Raw genomic sequence first — 5627 nt, 5'->3', positions numbered from 1 at the left:
ATAAAATGGACAGAAACCAACACGCACAGGGTCACCCCGGGCCCCGGACGGAATCGGGGCGTCAGGTGCCGGAGGGTGGCACGAATGAAGGTCTGGCGGACGCAGGGTCAACACCAGCTGCATCCCCTTTAGGGGGACCTAAGACACCGAACCCTTTGCAGAGCCCTTGGCTCCAGGGGCCCCTCAGGGGTCCCGCAAACACCCCCATAGGAGACCCCTTGAGAGCCCTCGCAGGAGGCACTCCCGCCACACTAAGGCCCCGGCGTGGGGCTCGCAGCCCCAGCCCCAGCCCCACCACCACCTCGAGAGGCTGAGCTGGGGGCCCAGCCGACCCCCTGGGGGGCTCCCACGGTCGCCCCTAGGCCAGCTCTGCGGCCATTGTGTGCAGCCCTAGCTCTGATATGGGTCCCGCCCGCGGGCCCGGCCGTGTGAGGTCTGCGTTCGACCAGCCGCCTTTGGGACGGGGCCCCTTCACGGCGCTCGAGGGTGAGGCTGGGAACAGCCGGGACCCCCCTGGGACCCCCCTCCACTCCCCAGACAAGCCGCACTTTCCTCTTGCTGAGCTGAGGATCTAGGCTACCTCGCCTGGCTGCATCTTGGGAGGGGACAGCTGGTTCACGTGTGTCCTTCAGAAAAAGCAACAGTTGCTAAGAGTCGGGCAAACAAAGAGACGCTGTGACTCTAGGGACAGCTGTGGGGAGGACGCACGGTGCCCACCAGCTGCTCGCCCCTGGTTTTCACGCCGTTGGAAATGGAGTGCTTTAACTCTTTGGGGCCCTGGGGTCTTCCTGCCCCGGTAACGTCCTGGGTTCCTTGCGGCTCAACAGTGGACCCAAGTCCGTGGACGTGGCAAGGCTAAGCCGGCAGGGCCAGGGAGCAGGGGGCAGGGGGTGGGCCAGGCCCGGGGAACAGGAGCTGCCCTCCCCTCCAGGCTCAGGACTCTGGGGGGCTGCTCTGAGGGCAGGCGGACGTGGCCTCAGAGGGCCTCATGCGCTCGGGGACCCTCGCCTCAGGGACGTGGACAGGGCCATGGGGCTGCATCCCCACCTGACGAAAGGGGCAGGCGGTCTGCATCTGCAGAGGCAGGACAGGCCCCGGCAGCCGGTGATCCCACAGCTGGCTCAGGTCCCCCCTGTGCAGTGACAGGGCTCAGGAGTGGGGCCAGGGCCCTGGGGGCCCCTCGGTCCAGGGACCGAATCGCCACTGCGGGGGGGACCGGGGCCAGCTCCCCAGCAGGCGCACCCCACAGGGCCCCTCCTTTCCAGACAGACAGCCCTACTGCCCGCCTCTCTGAGCCTTGGGGACCCATGGCCTGCGGGCACCTCAAATCACGTTAGGGGACAACCGACAGGGGACATCAACAGTGGCTGGCGGCTGTGCGCAGGCCCATCGGCCGTGTCCTGGAGCCTTTCACCGCCGGGCTCCAGCAGCTGTGAGTCACGATGGCGCCGGGCGAGGGAGGCCATAGGCGAGGCCAGCAGAAGGCTCAGGGGCCAGCGGCGCAGTCACGGCAGGAAGCAGGTCAGCCCAGCGGCCTCACTGCACCCACGGCCCGAATCACCCCCCCAGGCCATGGGGGTCCGTGGGGGCGTGGGGGCCATGGGGGGCCAGGAGGCGTGGGGGCATGGGGGGCCATAGGGGGTGTGGGAGCTGTGGGGGGCCGTGGGGGGTGTGGGGAGTGTGGGGGAGCGTGGGGGGCTGCGTGGGGCGTGGGTGGGGTGTGGGGGGCGTGGGGGGGTGGGGGGCCGGGAGGCGTGGGGGCCCTGGGCAGACCTACTTGCTGTCCCCAGGGCCTGTATCACTGCCAGCGCAGCCCTAAAAAGATGCCCCCACAAGGCCTGCCGCCCGCCGTCTGGCTCAGAGCACCCCAGGACACCGGTGCCAGAGCCCCGGGCCTCAGCCCCCACAGAACACAGCCCCACGCACTGGGCCACATGGCCCAGATGTGCTGCCTGGAGGCGTCCTCGGCCCGGAGCCTGGTCTCACATGTTAAAGCCGTCAAGCAGCTCCTGGGACGGGGTCCTGGGACGAGGTCCCGCCTCCTCCGAGACGCTAGCGCTGTTTCTCAGTTTCGTTTTTTAACGTCGCCTGACTGGGAGGCAGCGCAAAGCCCGAGCTGGAGCCAGGCTTGGGGGCAGGGGGCAGAGAAGCAAAGCCCGCCCCGAGCTGCGCCGCCTGGCAACGCAGCCGCCTGCGCGCCTTTCCCATCACCTGAGGGCCGGGCGGTCTGTGGACAAACAAGCTGCAGAGATACGTGGGTGGGTGGGAGACAGACGGCTGAGTGGCCGGGAGTGCAGGCGGAGACCGGCCTTGATGAGAGCTGCAGAGAGCACACCCCACCACCATCGTGGCCGCCCCATGGTCAGAGGCCTCTCAGAGGCCTCATCTGCCCATCTGGGGGCTCCAGGGATGATGAGGCCCTCAGCTGGGGCATGACACACAGAGCTGCGGCCAGATCCCTGCCTCCAGCACGAGCACACGGGGCTCCCTGGTCCCCTCTGGTGCCCCCAAGACCTAGCAGGGCAGGGCCAGCTCCCTGCACCCCCAGGGCGCCGGGACAGCAGGCCCCCCGATCGCAGGGCAGCACCTGGGCCACCACCTTCCTCTCGTCACAGGCGCGTGACCCTGTGACCCGTCACCCAGAAGGGGGCGGCACGCAGGCTGCGGAGCCCCCGAGGCGTGCGCCGGGACCCAGCTCTGGCAGGTGCTGTGGTTCGACCAAGAGACACCCTCCTTCTCTTAGAGCAAAGCCTGCACACGGCCTCCCCTGCTCTCCCTGTGGGTGGACCCCCACACAAGCTGGAATCACCGGCAGGAGCCACGACGCCCAGCCCGCAACCGTGGGCTGGCCTGCGTCACCTCTGAGGTCAGCGGGAGGGCCGTGGAGCAGCCGCGTCCCCCCGGGGTCTGCCTTCGGGGATGTGCCGGGGGCTCTCCCCCCGGGGACGGGGAGGGAGCAGCAGGCTGCCTGCTCATCAGGACTCGCCAGACGCTCCGCGCACTTGAGGGTACGGGCGGCGCGCGCCAGGCTGTGGGCGGGCAGACAGAGCCGGGAAGCCCCGCGTCCACCAAGCTGGGAAGAGCCAAGACGCTGGGCGCCACAGGAGGAGCCATCGCCGGGAAGGTCAGGAAACCGACCTTTCCCGCCCACGCCCACTGGACCCGCTTCCTGAGCTGTCCACTCGTCTCCTCGAGGCCGTGGCCAGAAACGGGGCCGTGGGAGCTCCAATCTGGAAAGTGAGTTTTCCTCTGAGCAAAACAAAAGATCTGAAGCAGACACACCCTGTGGAAAGCTTTCTTTCCAAGCCAGCCTCGCAAAGAGGAATTTTAATCCAACCATCTGCTTCCTCCACTTATTGTCCACCTGGCTCTCGGACACAGAAAAGTCAGAGGCAGAGGGAGACGCACGGCTCTGGAAACTTAGGGTCAAGGGCAAAGGACTGCCCCCCCGCCACAACCAGATGCTTCCCAGACAGATACAGCCAGAAACCGCCCAGAGAAGGAGTCCCGCTCAGCTGCCTCAGCCCTAAGCTAAGGCCTTGCTGCACCAGCCGCTGCCTTGGGCTGGCAGGGCCGCGAAAGGGCAGGGCCTGTGCGAAGCCTTGCAATCCTGAGCCCAAACCCTTCTGTTCTGGGCAGAAGAGTCCAGGCCGCAGACCTGCTCAGCAGCTTCCAGGGAAGCCAGTGAACTGAGTCCAGGTGTCACCAGTTATCAGAGAAATGACGGCCTCTCATCTCAAACACGGCATCAGGTCAGCGCACCCGGGGTCCGTTTCCCGGCAAGGCTACTCAGCGGAGGGATAGGGGGTCGGGGGGTGACTGTGAGGTGTCCCCCGTGTCCACCTTCCACGGGTCTGCGAGGAGCCGCAGAGCAGAAGGGGCGGCCCACGACACCAGGGAGGACTGAGCGGGGCGGGCGGTCCCGGGAGGGGGGACTGGCCCCACGGGCGTCTTCAGACCGAGCTTCTCCAGCGCCAACCTCCCACCCGCCCGGGAAGCGGCCTCGCCCCCATGCTGGGGGCCAGGAGGGGCCGACCCCAAACTCAGGTCTCCTGGACACCCGACCGCCTTCACAACATACCACAGGCCTGAAAACCCAGCCTGGCACCCGGCCAGGGCCGCCACACTGCTCTGGGAGCCGACCCTGCAGAAGACCACCCCTCAGCGTCCACCCCTAACACGGGAGAGACAGCCCAGCGGCCTCGGTCTCTGCCGAGGCCCCTGACACGGAGAGAAGTCCCAGCAACCTTGGTAAGGGAGAGGTGGACAAACCGACGCACGCCTCAGTGCAGCGACAGGCCCACAACCAGACAGGGGCCACGGGGAGGCCCCCAGGCCCGCGCCACAGACCATCCGTGTGTCCCGTCTGGCTCCACACGACACGCACACGGACAGCGGCCTGCAGGGACCACCCCAGGCTGCAGCCGACGGTCACTGTGGGGAGGGGGCTGCAAGGAGGCCTTCTCGGGATTCCCCTGGTGCCACAGTGGATAAGCATCTGCCCGCCGATGCAGGGGACACCGGTTCAGTCCCTGGTCTGGGAAGAGTCCACGTTCCACAGACAACTGACCCGTGGGCCTAGATCCCGAGCTCCACACCAGGGGAGCACAGCAGTGAGAAGCCCGGACGCTCCGCCCCGAGGACCCCCGCTCGGCGCAACTACAGGAAAACCTGTGCTCAGCACAAAGACCCAGCGCAACCAAAGATGAACAAATAAAATCAGTTTTTCAAAAGCTGTCATTATTTAAAAAAACAAAGAGGCCTTCTCCCCTCGTTCTGTTCACCGTTTGTACATTACATGGATGGTTCTCAAAATGTGCTCAATGAGTCTAACGAAGAATCAGTTTGCTGCGAATGGGGGAGAAAGGAATATTTTTTAGAAAAAGGGAATTTCTAAGCACCATTCACTCTTTGATTCACATCAAGGAGTTTATCTCAGAGAAACAGGCAAGTACTTTCAATGAGCCTCTGAGGACAGGCGCGCCATCAAAACACTGCGTGTCCTAAAAATGCAGGGGCCAGGGGAGGGGGGGAGCCACGTGGCGCGGCCCCCGGAGCACGCAGAGCCGCAGCTGTGCAGGCAGACGCTGCCCTCCTCGTGGCTGTGAGGCCCCACCGGGCGTCCTCCCACTCCGCGCAGGGCCGGCTGTGCACGCGGAGGCAACCCTGGAGGACCGCGCCCAACACCCCAGGACCCTCTCACCCGGGGGGCGGGGCGCCGAACGCCCCAGGTCTCCCTACTGACATCTCCCCTGGTGGCTCAGGGGTTAAAGCGGCTGCCCCCAGCGCGGGAGCCCCGGGTTCGACCCCTGGGTCAGGAAGATCCCCTGGAGAAGGAAATGGTAACCCACTCCAGTATTCTTGCCGGAGTGCCTGGAGATTCCCATGGACAGAGAAGCCTGGTGAGCTGCAGTCCACAGGGTCGCGAAGAGTCGGACACGACTGAGCGACTTCACTTACTTACTTACATGGTCTCAATTCTCAGGCAAAGCACCCCAGCGCCTTCAGGACTCTTGGACCCCTCCCTGAAGTAACCTGCACCCCCACCCCACACCGATCCCCTGGGGCCACCTGTACCCCCATATCCACCCCCTGGGGTAACCTACACCCCCACACCCGCCCCTGGG

The 5627-nt window shown here is 65.8% G+C and overlaps 1 protein-coding gene and 1 long non-coding RNA gene across 2 annotated transcripts in view; one reads left to right on the top strand and one right to left on the bottom strand.

Annotated features, from left to right (window-relative positions):
- The window catches only part of PRKAR1B (protein kinase cAMP-dependent type I regulatory subunit beta), a 58007-nt gene that overhangs the window by 49108 nt on the left and 3272 nt on the right, over positions 1-5627 (bottom strand). The gene's annotated exons all lie outside the window — the stretch shown is intronic.
- The window catches only part of LOC120856474, a 15962-nt gene continuing 13507 nt past the window's right edge, over positions 3173-5627 (top strand). The window contains exon 1 of the long non-coding RNA XR_005719442.1: positions 3173-3184. This is a non-coding gene — a long non-coding RNA (uncharacterized LOC120856474). The remainder of the gene's footprint in view (positions 3185-5627) is intronic.

The sequence above is a fragment of the Oryx dammah genome, unplaced genomic scaffold (genome assembly GCF_014754425.2).
Source record: "Oryx dammah isolate SB20612 unplaced genomic scaffold, SCBI_Odam_1.1 HiC_scaffold_2, whole genome shotgun sequence".
NCBI classification, from domain to species: domain Eukaryota; kingdom Metazoa; phylum Chordata; class Mammalia; order Artiodactyla; family Bovidae; genus Oryx; species Oryx dammah.
The sequence above is the reverse complement of the archived record's forward strand: the minus strand, read 5'-3'. Positions and strand labels throughout refer to the sequence as shown.